This window comes from Salvelinus namaycush, chromosome 31 (genome assembly GCF_016432855.1).
Source record: "Salvelinus namaycush isolate Seneca chromosome 31, SaNama_1.0, whole genome shotgun sequence".
Lineage (NCBI taxonomy): Eukaryota > Metazoa > Chordata > Actinopteri > Salmoniformes > Salmonidae > Salvelinus > Salvelinus namaycush.
In genome coordinates, this window is record NC_052337.1 from 2,376,531 (window position 1) to 2,391,055 (window position 14,525).

The window sequence follows — 14,525 nt, forward strand, 5'->3', positions numbered from 1 at the left end:
GGGTGGCCAGTCCTCTTCTGGCTGTGCCGGGTGGAGATTATAACAGAACCAAGATGTTCAAATGTTCATAGTTGACCATCAGGGTCACATAATAATGTGTTTCCTATGCCAATAAAGCCCTTAAATTGATTGGGAGGAAGGCAGGGATAGAGGGGAGGGATAGAGAGACAGAGGGAGAAGGAGAGAGGAGGAGAGAGAAGAGAGAGGGGAGGGATAGAGAGAGGGGAGGGATAGAGAGACAGAGGGAGAGATCAAGTGTTAGCATTGTCTCTATGGTGTTAAGCCTAACATCAGAGGAGAGAGATAGGGTAGGGTTAGAGCAATCCCAATGCTACCATAACCATTCAGTAGCAGCTGCATAGTACCAGAATACACATGACTATTTGGTCTGATGAAACCAAGACTGAACTCTTTGGCCTGAATGCCAAGCGTCACGTCTAGAGGAAACCTGGCACCATCCCTACGGGGAAGCATGATGGTGAAGCATGTTGGCAGCATCATGTTGTGGGGATGTTTTTCAGCAGCAGGGACTAGGAGACAAGTCAGGATCGAGGGAAAGATGAACGGAGCAAAGTACAGAGAGATCCTTGATGAAAATCTGCTTCAGAGAACTCAGGACCTCAGACTGGGGCGAAGGTTCACCTTCCAACAGGACAACGACACACAGCCAAGACAACGCAGAAGTGGCTTTGGGACAAGACTCTGAATGTCCTTGAGTGTCCCAGCCAAAGCCTGGACTTGAACCAGATCGAACATCTCTGGAGAGACCTGAAAATAGCTGTGCAGCAACGCTCCCCATCCAACCTGACAGAGCTTGAGAGGATCTGCAGAGAAGAATGGGAGGAACTCCCCAAATACAGGTGTGCCAAGCTTGTAGCGTCATACCCAAGAAGACTGGAGGCTGTAATCGCTGCCAAAGGTGCTTCAACTGAGTAAAGGGTCTGAATACTTATGTAAATTAAATATTTCAGTTATTCATTTATTTTATACATTTGCAAACATTTCTAAAAACCTGTTTTTACTTTGTCATTATGGGGTATTGTGTGTAGATTAACGAGGGGAAAAGGCTGTAACATAACAAAATGTGGAAAAATTCAAAGAGTCTGAATACTTTCCCAAGGCACTGTATATACTGTATTCTAATCATGGCTCATCCTATATAACTACTGTCCAAACACACCATTATATACAGTATGTGTGTTTACACACACAGTACAAGTCAAACGGTTGGACATACCTACTCATTCAAGAGTTAATTAATTGTTTTATTAAGAATCTAAAATAGATTTTGATTTGTTTAACACTTATTTGGTTACTAAATTACTCCATATGTGTTATTTCATAGTAATATATATATATATATGTAGTAACCCCCAAAGAATTATATATAAATATATATATATCCCCTTTTGTCCTCAGAACAGCTTCAATTCGTCGGGTCTCCACAAAGTGCTGAAAGCGGCCCACGGGGATGCTTGCAGTTCTTGACACAGACTGGCACCTATACCCCGTTCAAAGGTACTTCAATCTTTTGTCTTGCCCATTCACCTGAATGGAGGGTAGTTAGCTGCTAGTAACACACAGCTGAATGGAGGGTAGTTAGCTGCTAGTAACACACAGCTGAATGGAGGGTAGCTAGCTGCTAGTAACACACAGCTGAATGGAGGGTAGCTAGCTGCTAGTAACACAGCTGAATGGAGGGTAGTTAGCTGCTAGTAACACACAGCTGAATGGAGGGTAGCTAGCTGCTAGTAACACAGCTGAATGGAGGGTAGTTAGCTGCTAGTAACACACAGCTGAATGGAGGGTAGTTAGCTGCTAGTAACACACAGCTGAATGGAGGGTAGTTAGCTGCTAGTAACACACAGCTGAATGGAGGGTAGTTAGCTGCTAGTAACACACAGCTGAATGGAGGGTAGTTAGCTGCTAGTAACACAGCTGAATGGAGGGTAGTTAGCTGTTACTAACACACAGCTGAATGGAGGGTAGCTAGCTGCTAGTAACACAGCTGAATGGAGGGTAGTTAGCTGCTAGTAACACAGCTGAATGGAGGGTAGTTAGCTGCTAGTAACACACAGCTGAATGGAGGGTAGTTAGCTGCTAGTAACACACAGCTGAATGGAGGGTAGCTAGCTGCTAGTAACACACAGCTGAATGGAGGGTAGCTAGCTGCTAGTAACACAGATGAATAGAGGGTAGCTAGCTGCTACTAACACAGAGATGAATAGAGGGTAGCTAGCTGCTACTAACAGATGAATAGAGGGTAGCTAGCTGCTACTAACAGATGAATAGAGGGTAGCTAGCTGCTACTAACAGATGAATAGAGGGTAGCTAGCTGCTACTAACACAGAGATGAATAGAGGGTAGCCAGCTGCTACTAACACAGAGATGAATAGAGGGTAGCTAGCTGCTACTAACACACAGATGAATAGAGGGTAGCCAGCTGCTAGTAACACAGCTGAATGGAGGGTAGTTAGCTGCTAGTAACACAGCTGAATGGAGGGTAGTTAGCTGCTAGTAACACACAGCTGAATGGAGGGTAGTTAGCTGCTAGTAACACAGCTGAATGGAGGGTAGTTAGCTGCTAGTAACACACAGCTGAATTGAGGGTAGCTAGAACTGAATAGGGCTGTCACACATCCATTGTCCTGACCAGGACCCATTTGTTCCTCCGCCCCGCCCCGCCCCTCTGCGTCCCCCACCCCACGGCCAGGTCAGAGTCATGTTCAAAGAACGGGGTCTACGGGTCGACGTCTGTGTGTGTGTGTCTAGAGGACACTGATCACATGCAGCCTGCCTGCAGGGCCTCCACTAATGACCTGGGTTCTCTACTAAATACGAGGGGCGAAGACGGGCCTCGTTTCGGAAGTGAGGGGAGTGCTGGGCTATTGTCCTTTTGGGGCTTGTAACCCAGGAGCCCCCCCCCTGCTTTACTCATACAACCCCGCCCCAACATCAGACCTGCTGTTTGTTCATCCGCACCTGCCAGCAATTGCTAATAACCCATCCGCAACCGCCCGACAATATGTGATAAAGTGTAAATCTGAGGCCCACACTTGACCCTAACCCGCTAAAATAGTACTATTAGTACAGTCAGAGAATATAGTACAGTCAGAGAAGGCCGGAGGAACTTTTTTAAAGACAGGCCTATGAACATTTGGGACATTCAGTAGGCTATTAGTTAGTCAACTTGTCTATAATACAATACAATACAATACAATACAGCTTGTCTTCTGTCATTACTTGTTGCCCTAGAATACTAAAACATTTTGCTCACTCGAATGTCATAAATCGATAGAATGAATGCTTCTATACGGTTGACGTCGGTAAAATATTATCTTTCATTCGCACAGCAAATACATTTAGGGACCGGGGAGAAAATGCAATAGGTAGATCTATAGTTAACATTATTATGAGGCTATGTGAGGGGTTATAGTTAACATTATATGAGGCTATGTGAGGGGTTATAGTTAACATTATATGAGGCTATGTGAGGGGATATAGTTAACATTATATGAGGCTATGTGAGGGGTTATAGTTAACATTATATGAGGCTATGTGAGGGGTTATAGTTAACATTATATGAGGCTATGTGAGGGGATATAGTTCACATTATATGAGGCTATGTGAGGGGTTATAGTTAACATTATATGAGGCTATGTGAGGGGTTATAGTTAACATTATATGAGGCTATGTGAGGGGTTATAGTTAACATTATATGAGGCTATGTGAGGGGTTATAGTTAACATTATATGAGGCTGTGAGGGGTTATAGTTAACATTATATGAGGCTATGTGAGGGGTTATAGTTAACATTATATGAGGCTATGTGAGGGGATATAGTTCACATTATATGAGGCTATGTGAGGGGTTATAGTTAACATTATATGAGGCTATGTGAGGGGTTATAGTTAACATTATATGAGGCTATGTGAGGGGTTATAGTTAACATTATATGAGGCTATGTGAGGGGTTATAGTTAACATTATATGAGGCTGTGAGGGGTTATAGTTAACATTATATGAGGCTATGTGAGGGGTTATAGTTAACATTATATGAGGCTATGTGAGGGGATATAGTTAACATTATATGAGGCTATGTGAGGGGTTATAGTTAACATTATATGAGGCTATGTGAGGGGTTATAGTTAACATTATATGATGCTATGTGAGGGGATATAGACCATCAGTCAGTGTCCAGATCTCAGACTACTGTTCCATTTAAACCCATCTGAACAGTAGCCTTCAGTTCCCTTAATGTGTCATTTTGAAGTCCCCGTCTTGTGACTGTCGAACGTGTATAGCGCCTCACAATCATCACGCATAAAATAGTCCATACAATATTTTATGACCCTAAACCCACACCGCCCTGCAGATATAACCGCGGGGACTACGGGTTATGAGTCAACCACACATCACTAGTGGGTGTGTGTGTGTGTGTGTGCACATGGGGTGCATACTGTATGTGTGTTGGAACAAAGGGCCAGGCCTGACTGTGTTTTAAGCTGCAGGGCTGACCGTTTGGTCACCTGACTCTCCAGACCGGTCAGCTAACCCCCCCCCCCCCCCCCCCCCACCACCAATCTAATCTTTCAGAGGGGGAAGGGGAGGATGGAGGGAGGGATGTGGAGGAGAGGGAATGGAGGAAGGCCAGGGGGGTTGTGGAGGAGAGAGAGAGAGAGAGAAGGAAAGAGAAGGAGGAGAGAGAAGGAGAGAGAGATGGTGAGAGAAGGAGAGAGATGGTGAGAGAAGGAGAGAGAGAATGAGAGAGAAGGAGAGAGGAGAGATGGTGAGAGAGAAGGAGAGAGAGGAGAGATGGTGAGAGAAGGAGAGAAAGAAGGAGAGAGAAGGAGCCATAGGAGAGAGAAGGAGAGAGAGAAGGAGAGAGAGAAGGAGAGAGAGAAGGAGAGAGATGGAGAGAGATGGAGAGAGATGGAGAGAGAGGAGGAGAGAGAGGAGGAGAGAGGAGGAGAGAGAATGAGAGAGATGGTGAGCTGGCGTGACATTCTGAGATCAGGATGAATGGGTAGCGGCTCCCGGTGGCTGAGATTGCTTTATAGCATTTCATTTGGTTTGTTCCACTGCTTGGGTGAGCACAGGCCCGGTTATGGATTTCTATTCTAATGCGTTGGAGCAGGCGCTGAGAGAGGCCAATGAGGCAGCTGCTGGAGCAGGGGGGACCCACGCGCAGGGGGCCTGATCAATAGGATAGGGCTGGGGAGAGGGGAGGGACGGGGCTGAGGAGGAGGGGAGGCAGGGGTGAGCTAGGGTACAGCGCTGGGGTAAGGGAGGGCTGGGGAATGGGATATGGGGCTGGGGTATAGGGCTGGGGAAGGGTGGAGGGTTGGTATAGGGCTGGGGCCGAGTCTGGGGATAGGGAAGGGAGAGTGGCGGGCGGCAGGCTCTTACCAAAACGTAGTTATCATGTATGCTTGCTTACGGCTAGGCTAAATGTACAGGCTACTAATGGCAACCAGTGACAGCTCCAGAGAGTCAACTCTCCACCTATTGTCAACAGATACACAGAGCAGTAAAGTGACTATCATATCAGCAGAGACATATTAAAGGGATAGAGCAACATTTTGGAAATTAAATACTTAACCAGAGTCAGATGAACTCCTGGATACCATTTTTATGTCTCTGCGTTCAGTTTGAAGGATGTCTAAGGTAGTTTCAGGAACCATTGCTAGGAACAATTAGCGTATTAGCCCGAACGATAACCGAAGAGAGTTGCTTGATTTTCTTCAAACAGAATTTACAGAGGAAAAACACACAGCTACGACACGGTTGGTTTCATTGTGACATCATAAAGGTGCATTCCAGTTTCAAGTTTTATTAGTCATATGCACGGCATACATCGTCCAATGAAATGCTTACTTGCAGGTTCCTTCTCGACAATGCAACAACAATACGAAATGATACAATTTAAGAATAGGAACATAAAGTAAATGGCAGTAGAATAGAATAAATATTTTTGCATAAATAGTATACAGGAAGGCACAAGTGTATAAATCGAGCAGTATAATAAGAGCCTGGTGGCAGCGGTAGTGATGTGCGGTAAGGTGCAGAGAATCAGAGAAGATGGTCAGTCCACTTCAAGTGTTCAGCAGTCTGATGGCTTGTAAATAAACATGGTCTCTGAGCCTGTTGATATCAGACCTCATGCTCGTGATACCGTCTGCCCGACGGTGAGGGAGTGAACAGCTCGTTGGCTGGGGTTTGTGGAGTCCTTGACGATGCTTTGTGCCTTCGTCAGGTACTGATTTGAGTAGATGTCACGGATGGTTGGAAGCCCGATCTCAGTGACGTACTGGGCCATCTTCAACACCTGCTGGAGGGCCTTGCAGTCGTTGACGAAGAAAATTCCGAACCAGGCCGTGATGCAACTGGTTAGGACACTCTCGAAGGTGCGGCGGTAGTATTTGGAGAGGACCTGGGGTGGCATGCCACATTTCTTCAGCCACCTTAGGAAGTAGAGACGCTGTTGAGCCCTCTTGACAAGAGTGGTGGTGATGTTGGTCCATGTTAAGTCCTCTGTGGACGCTGTTGACTCTCTCTACTGAAGTCCCGTTGATGTGGATCTGGGCATGCTCCCTCTGCTTTCTGAAGTCAACAATCAACTCTTTTGTTTTGCTGATGTTGAAGGAGAGGTTGTTGTCCTGGCACCACAATGCCAGTTAACTTACCTCCTCCCTATAGGCTGACATGTCGTTGTTGGATATCAGGCCTACAACCGTGGTGTCGTCAGCAAACTTGATGAGTTGGTGTCGTGCAAAGCCACACAGTCGTGGGTGAACAGGGAGTACAGCAGAGGGCTGAGGACACACCCCTGGGGGGCCCCTGAATTAAGAATTAGTGTGGAGGAGGTGTTGTAGCCAATCGTCACAGCCTGTAGTCTGCCCGTCAGGAAGTCCAAGATCCAGTTGCAGAGGGTGGTGTCCAGACCCAGGGCTTTGAACTTGGTGTCGAACATGGAGGAAACAATCGTGTTGAATGCTGAACTGTAGTCAATGAAAAGCATTCTCACATAGGTGTACCTCTTGTCCAGATGTGTTACGGCCGTGTGAATAGCGATGGAAATGGCATCTTCCGTGGATTTGTTGGAGCGGTAGGCTAATTTGAGTGGGTCCAGTGTGCCTGGCAGGCTGGCCTTGATGTGGGCCATGACCAGTCTCCTCGAAGCACTTCATGATGACCGAGGTGAGCGAGACTGGGCGATAGTCATTTGGGCATGTCACCTTGTTTTTCTTGGGCACTGGGACAATGGTGGTCTCCTCAAAAGCAGGAGGGGACAGGTTGAAGATGTCAGAGAAGACGCCCGCCAGCTGGTAAGCACACACTGAGGACATGGACGCCATTTGGGACGGCGGCTTTGTGAGTACTCACTTCTTTTGAGAGTTTTTCTCTCGTCAGCCTCGGAGAGAGAAAGCATCTGGTCGTCCAGAGCAGCGAGAGTCCTCCTGGCTGGCAGCGAGCATACAATGTGTTGAACTCGTCTGGGAGGGATGCATCGGTGGGCACCACACAGCTGGATTTGCCTTTGTAGTTTGTCATAGTCTGTAGTCCTTGCCACATGCGATTCAAGTCTGATTGTTGAACATCAATTAAAGTTTGAGTCTGTATTGTCTTTTTGCTTGCCTTGTACACGTTGTGTGTCACTGAGTCATTGGGGTTCGTTCTGCTGACATTGAATGCTGCAGTACGGGCTCTCAGTATGGTACGGCTATCTCCATTTGTCCAGGGTTTTTGGTTGGGGTATGTCCGGAATGTTATTGTGGGTACAACATCATCAACACATTTCCTAACGAAGCCTGTGACTGACGATGTATATTCCTCAATGTTGATGGATATGAGTCCTAGCTCAATGATTCTTTGAACATATTCCAATCCGTACTCTCAAAACAGTCCTGCAGTATTGAGTCTGCCTCTGTCCAGCACCTCACTATTCTCTGTGTTGGTAGCTGCCGAATGAGTTGCTGCTTGTAGTCGTGTGACTGTGCAACACAAAAAAACAACGAGTGAATCCATACTGATGACTAACTGACTGACATGCCCTTGGGGAGGTACAGGGATGGAGATTAATGCAAGACAAAGTACGCATCACAAATTACACCCTATATAGTGCACTATCTTTCACCAGGGCCCATAGTGCACTAGTTTTGACCAGGGCCCATAGTGCACTATCTTTGACCAGGGCCAATAGTGCACTATCTTTGACCAGGGCCCATAGTGCACTAGTTTTGACCAGGGCCCATAGTGCACTATCTTTGACCAGGGCCCATAGTGCACTATCTTTGACCAGGCCCATAGTGCACTATCTTTGACCAGGGCCCATAGTGCACTATCTTTGACCAGGAACCATAGTGCACTATCTTTGACCAGGAACCATAGTGCACTATCTTTGACCAGGAACCATAGTGCACTATCTTTGACCAGGAACCATAGTGCACTATCTTTGACCAGGGCCCATAGTGCACTAGTTTTGACCAGGGCCCATAGTGCACTAGTTTTGACCAGGGCCCATAGTGCACTAGTTTTGACCAGGGCCCATAGTGCACTAGTTTTGACCAGGGCCCATAGTGCACTAGTTTTGACCAGGGCCCATAGTGCACTATCTTTGACCAGGGCCCATAGTGCACTAGCTTTGACCAGGGCCCATAGTGCACTAGCTTTGACCAGGGCCCATAGTGCACTAGCTTTGACCAGGGCCCATAGTGCACTAGCTTTGACCAGGGCCCATAGTGCACTATCTTTGACCAGGGCCCATAGTGCACTATCTTTGACCAGGGCCCATAGTGCACTATCTTTGACCAGGGCCCATAGTGCACTAGTTTTGACCAGGGCCCATAGTGCACTAGTTTTGACCAGGGCCCATAGTGCACTAGTTTTGACCAGGGCCCATAGTGCACTAGTTTTGACCAGGGCCCATAGTGCACTAGTTTTGACCAGGGCCCATAGTGCACTAGTTTTGACCAGGGCCCATAGTGCACTAGTTTTGACCAGGGCCCATAGTGCACTAGTTTTGACCAGGGCCCATAGTGCACTAGTTTTGACCAGGGCCCATAGTGCACTAGTTTTGACCAGGGCCCATAGTGCACTATCTTTGACCAGGGCCCATAGTGCACTATCTTTGACCAGGGCCCATAGTGCACTATCTTTGACCAGGGCCCATAGTACACTAGCTTTGACCAGGGCCCATAGTGCACTAGCTTTGACCAGGGCCCATAGTGCACTAGCTTTGACCAGGGCCCATAGTGCACTAGCTTTGACCAGGGCCCATAGTGCACTAGCTTTGACCAGGGCCCATAGTGCACTAGTTTTGACCAGGGCCCATAGTGCACTATCTTTGACCAGGGCCCATAGTGCACTATCTTTGACCAGGGCCCATAGTGCACTATCTTTGACCAGGGCCCATAGTGCACTATCTTTGACCAGGGCCCATAGTGCACTAGTTTTGACCAGGGCCCATAGTGCACTAGTTTTGACCAGGGTCCATAATGCACTAGTTTTGACCAGGGCCCATAGTGCACTATCTTTGACCAGGGCCCATAGTACACTAACTTTGACCAGGGCCCATAGTGCACTAGCTTTGACCAGGGCCCATAGTGCACTAGCTTTGACCAGGGCCCATAGTGCACTAGCTTTGACCAGGGCCCATAGTGCACTAGCTTTGACCAGGGCCCATAGTGCACTAGTTTTGACCAGGGCCCATAGTGCACTATCTTTGACCAGGGCCCATAGTGCACTATCTTTGACCAGGGCCCATAGTGCACTATCTTTGACCAGGGCCCATAGTGCACTATCTTTGACCAGGGCCCATAGTGCACTAGTTTTGACCAGGGCCCATAGTGCACTAGTTTTGACCAGGGTCCATAATGCACTAGTTTTGACCAGGGCCCATAGTGCACTATCTTTGACCAGGGCCCATAGTGCACTATCTTTGACCAGGGCCCATAGTGCACTAGTTTTGACCAGGGCCCATAGTGCACCATCTTTGACCAGGGCCCATAGTGCACTATCTTTGACCAGGGCCCATAGTGCACTATCTTTGACCAGGGCCCATAGTGCACTATCTTTGACCAGGGCCCATAATGCACTAGTTTTGACCAGGGCCCATAGTGCACTAGTTTTGACCAGGGCCCATAGTGCACTAGTTTTGACCAGGGCCCATAGTGCACTATCTTTGACCAGGGCCCATAATGCACTAGTTTTGACCAGGGCCCATAGTGCACTATCTTTGACCAGGGCCCATAGTGCACTAGTTTTGACCAGGGCCCATAATGCACTAGTTTTGACCAGGGCCCATAGTGCACTATCTTTGACCAGGGCCCATAATGCACTAGTTTTGACCAGGGCCCATAGTGCACTATCTTTGACCAGGGCCCATAGTGCACTAGTTTTGACCAGGGCCCATAGTGCACTATCTTTGACCAGGGCCCATAGTGCACTATCTTTGACCAGGGCCCATAATGCACTATCTTTGACCAGGGCCCATAATGCACTAGTTTTGACCAGGGCCCATAGTGCACTATCTTTGACCAGGGCCCATAGTGCACTAGTTTTGACCAGGGCCCATAGTGCACCATCTTTGACCAGGGCCCATAGTGCACTATCTTTGACCAGGGCCCATAGTGCACTATCTTTGACCAGGGCCCATAATGCACTAGTTTTGACCAGGGCCCATAGTGCACTATCGTTGACCAGGGCCCATAGTGCACTATCTTTGACCAGGGCCCATAGTGCACTATCTTTGACCAGGGCCCATAGTGCACTATCTTTGACCAGGGCCCATAGTGCACTATCTTTGACCAGGGCCCATAGTGCACTATCTTTGACCAGGGCCCATAGTGCACTAGTTTTGACCAGGGCCCATAGTGCACTATCTTTGACCAGGGCCCATAGTGCACTATCTTTGACCAGGGCCCATAGTGCACTATCTTTGACCAGGGCCCATAATGCACTAGTTTTGACCAGGGCCCATAGTGCACTATCTTTGACCAGGGCCCATAGTGCACTAGTTTTGACCATCTCAGTGCTAGAGGCGTCACTACAAAACACTGAGCTTCAATCAGTCCATACTACTTTATGGTACGGCACAATACACCACCAGCTTACTTCATTACAGGTGTCTCACCACCACTGCTTATGGTGACCTTTAACCTATAGAGATCATGACCCCCCCCAAGCCACTCCCCCCGACCCCCCCTTCCAGGCCAGAGAACAGGTTGATCTAAAGCTGACCTCCCTCCTACACACACACACACACACACACAGGTACCGTGGCTAGAACAGAAATACACAGAGACAGGTGAATTGACCTCCCTCCTAAACCTCTTGGCTAGAACACACACACACACACACACACACACACACACACACACACACACACACACACACACACACACACACACACACACACACACACACACACACACCCCGTGGCTAGAGCAGAAACACAGAGGCAGGTGAATTGACCTCTCAGTGACCTCTAGCTATAGCACAGTCTGTCCGCCCACAGACCTGTACACACACACACACTAAACCACCAACACTATACATTACAACCTCAGCAAAAATTGCATTTTGAAAGCCAAAAGTATTTTGTTTAAACCAACAAATTTTTTATTTTATAATTTCTTTTATCCCCTTTTTCTCCCCAACTTCGTGATCACGATCTTGTCTCGTCGCTGCAACTCCCCAAGGGGCTCGGGAGGCGAAGGTTGAGTCATGCGTCCTCCGAAACATGACCAGCCAAACCGCGCTTCTTATCACCCGCACACTGAACCAGGAAGCCATCTGCACCAATGTGTCGGAGGAAACGTTGTTCAACTGACGACCGAGGTCAGCCTGCAGGAGCCCGGCCCGCCACAAGGAGTCGCTAGAGTGCGATGAGCCAAGTAAAGCTCCCCCCGGCCAAACTCTCCCCTAACCCGGATGACGCCGGGCCAATTGTGCGCCGCCCTATGGGACTCCCAATCACGGCCTGTTGTGATACAGCCCAGGATCGAACCAGGGTCTGTAGTGACGCCTCTAGCACTGCGACCCGGTGCCTTAGACCGCTGCGCCATTCGGGTGGCCCGGACCAGAACTATTCTTGTTGTTTATATGAATATCAAACCTCAACTCTCGGTGACTATTGATCAACTTAGCCTTGAAGCATGTGTGTCCAGTAGACAGTACTTAGACACTGCACTACCCTACTAATTACACTGAGACCCTGCACTACCCTACTAATTACACCGAGACCCTGCAGAGACCCTGCACTATCCTACTAATTACACTGAGACCCTGCACTATCCTACTAATTACACTGAGACCCTGCACTATCCTACTAATTACACTGAGACCCTGCACTATCCTACTAATTACACTGAGACCCTGCAGAGACCCTGCACTACCCTACTAATTACACTGAGACCCTGCACTATCCTACTAATTACACTGAGACCCTGCACTATCCTACTAATTACACTGAGACCCTGCAGAGACCCTGCACTACCCTACTAATTACACTGAGACCCTGCACTATCCTAAACTCATACTGCAGTTTCCAGCTCATCTGTTCTCTTTGTTCTCTCTTTGTCTGTCAGACACACACTGAAGTTCAGAGATCACTCTGAGGCACTCATCTGAGTGCTCTCTTTAAGACAAGGTGGAGAGGCAGAGAGAGAGAGAGGCAGAGAGAGAGGCAGAGAGAGAGAGAGAGAGAGAGAGAGAGGCAGAGAGAGAGAGGCAGAGAGAGAGAGGCATAGAGAGAAAAGAAATGCATAGAACGCAGCAGAAATCCCTCCCTCTGCAGTTTCATTCATTCACAGAGGATTGTTCTGCCTCTCTCACTCTCCCCTTCCTCTCCTCACTCTCTTTCCCTCCTCACTCTCTCTCGCTCCTCTCTGCAGAGTTGGTGTTTAATCATAGCTAACAACTGACACACACATCCATTCTCCTGACAAGACAGTTGATCACCCAATAACACCTCACAAATTAATAATCACAAAAAACTACTGTGAGAGAGCTAGAGAGAGGAAGGAAAGAGAGGAGAGAAGGTAAAGACTGATGAGGAGGAGGGAGAGAAAGAACACCATGCCCCCAACAGCTCCTTCCTCCTTTCATAGCCTGAAGAGACATCCTTCCTCCTGTCATAGCCTGAGGACAGACATCCTTCCTCCTGTCATAGCCTGAGGACAGACATCCTTCCTCCTGTCATAGCCTGAAGAGACATCCTTCCTCCTGTCATAGCCTGAGGACAGACATCCTTCCTCCTGTCATAGCCTGAAGAGACATCCTTCCTCCTGTCATAGCCTGAGGACAGACATCCTTCCTCCTGTCATAGCCTGAAGAGACATCCTTCCTCCTGTCATAGCCTGAAGAGACATCCTTCCTCCTGTCATAGCCTGAGGACAGACATCCTTCCTCCTGTCATAGCCTGACAGACAGACATCCTTCCTCCTTTCATAGCCTGACAGACAGACATCCTTCCTCCTTTCATAGCCTGAAGAGACATCCTTCCTCCTGTCATAGCCTGAAGAGACATCCTTCCTCCTTTCATAGCCTGAAGAGACATCCTTCCTCCTGTCATAGCCTGAGGACAGACATCCTTCCTCCTGTCATAGCCTGAAGAGACATCCTTCCTCCTGTCATAGCCTGACAGACAGACATCCTTCCTCCTGTCATAGCCTGACAGACAGACATCCTTCCTCCTGTCATAGCCTGAAGAGACATCCTTCCTCCTGTCATAGCCTGAGGACAGACATCCTTCCTCCTGCCATAGCCTGAAGAGACATCCTTCCTCCTGTCATAGCCTGAAGAGACATCCTTCCTCCTGTCATAGCCTGAAGAGACATCCTTCCTCCTTTCATAGCCTGACAGACAGACATCCTTCCTCCTTTCATAGCCTGAAGAGACATCCTTCCTCCTGTCATAGCCTGAAGAGACATCCTTCCTCCTGTCATAGCCTGAAGAGACATCCTTCCTCCTTTCATAGCCCGAAGAGACATGTGGCTTCAGTTCTCTCTTAAAAACAATAGACTATTTAAATCATCTGCCACACTATGTTTCATATACGGCAACAAGAAGAATAACTAAATATAAGAAAATCGTAGTGATCAGGATTTTAATCAAAATAATTTATAGTCAACAGGTAAGAGGATACATTAAATTAGAGTCCGTATATGTTTGTTTCATCTTGGCATTATAAAACGATACTAAAACTATCATAAGTAAGAATGACCTACGTTTCCCAAAGCCAGCATAAATAATAGAGAGCTATAACCCAGTTCTAGGCCGAGTGTGGGGCGGCTCTGGGCTGCATGTGGGGCGGCTCTGGGCTGCATGAGGGGCGGCTCTGGGCTGCATGAGGGGCGGCTCTGGGCTGCATGAGGGGCGGCTCTGGGCTGCATGAGGGGCGGCTCTGGGCTGCATGTGGGGCGGCTCTGGGCTGCATGTGGGGCGGCTCTGGGCTGCATGTGGGGCGGCTCTATGCTGTATGTGGGGCGGCTCTGGGCTGTATGTGGGGCGGCTCTGGGCTGTA

The 14,525-nt window shown here is 48.2% G+C and overlaps 1 protein-coding gene across 1 annotated transcript in view; it reads right to left on the minus strand.

Moving 5' to 3' along the window:
• The window catches only part of LOC120026146 (WD repeat-containing protein 7), a 267,089-nt gene that overhangs the window by 26,300 nt on the left and 226,264 nt on the right, over positions 1 to 14,525 (minus strand). The window lies entirely within an intron of this gene.